General features: G+C 39.7%; 1 pseudogene; it reads right to left on the bottom strand.

Annotated features, from left to right (window-relative positions):
- Window positions 1-237: 237 nt before the first annotated feature.
- Window positions 238-863, bottom strand: LOC100944520 (annotated as a pseudogene).
- Between the last annotated feature and the right edge of the window lie 458 nt (window positions 864-1321).

Here is a 1321-nt window from a genome sequence, read left to right as displayed (position 1 = left end):
CTATGAGATTTATCATTTAAATTAGGAAAATGTTCATCAGATCAAAGCTCTAGATGTCGCCTTTTTACAGACGCTTATGTTTTCCAGAGCTTTTTAAATATGCTGAAGTCAATCATAACTGTCCAAGAGGACGATACAGGATACAGTGATTCCTAACTTACTAGCCACAGAACTCTTCTTTTTTCTTTTCTTTCCTTTTTTTTTTTTTGGCATCATTAGTGTTTATTAGAATGTACCTTAATACAGGTGCTGGGGCTTGCCCTTAGTGTTCTTAATGTATAAAGCCCAGACATTCTGCCAATTTTTCTTAAGCAGTAACGCCAAGTAGTTAACAGCCAGGGGGATGTTGTACACCAGCTCATCATCTGTTGTCTCCACATGGCCAACAGCCACACCCAAAGAACCTTCTTCATCTGGAACTCAGTGGTGGACTTCACCTCATCAACTTTGGCCACGATGTTTTCATTGTGGGTCAGCAGGGAAGGAAATCTGCCAGCCTTCTTTAGACCAGGGCCAACGTCATGGGATCTGCTTGATAAGAGACTCTTAGGCCAAAAAGGCATCATACTTCTTGACCAGCTTCTTGTTTTTGTTCAGTTTCTCAATATCCATGTGGGGTATGTCCATAGCCTTGGCCTTGTCATAGTGCTGCTGGTCCCCTAGGACACACACTGAGAACATGGGACGGGGAGTGGACGTAAGCCTGACAGTGCCAGAGAAGAGTTTGTCCTTCTGAGGATCGTAGTTCTTCAAGCTGATCTGCAGCTCCACCATTTCCAAAAATGTCCAGAGCTTATGCTGTTCCCATGCAGGACTTCCCACACTGCCTCGTACAGCATGTCATGAGAGACTTTGCTGCTCATGGTTGCTCATGCTGCAATAACCAGAAAAGAGCAATTCTGTTCCTTAAGCATCTTAAGGAACTGATGACACAGTAAGTCCTTAACATCTTCAACAGGTTCTTGGAAACTGTGACATTAAATGAAATGAGTTTTACCATAGGCTAATTGCTATACATGAGGGCTAACTTCTGACATATTTCTGGTCACAAAAATATCATTAGACATCTAAATAAAGAGCCATGGGCCAGTATAAGTGTCTTAACACAATAATTACGTAAACGAGATGAGGTATATATTCACCAGTGTGATGTAAGCGTTCCTAATTCTATATGAAATCAGCACATTGTACCCCGTAAATGTACATTAATGTATACATAAATGTGCATTAATATATACATGATCTATGTGTTTATGATTTAATAATAAAAGATTTATAAAAAAAAGAGGCAAAACACTTCAAATATTAAACATTGAAATAA

The sequence above is a fragment of the Otolemur garnettii genome, unplaced genomic scaffold (assembly GCF_000181295.1).
Source record: "Otolemur garnettii isolate 467f Iridium unplaced genomic scaffold, OtoGar3 scaffold00050, whole genome shotgun sequence".
Lineage (NCBI taxonomy): Eukaryota > Metazoa > Chordata > Mammalia > Primates > Galagidae > Otolemur > Otolemur garnettii.
This window is presented reverse-complemented; position numbering and strand designations above follow the sequence as displayed.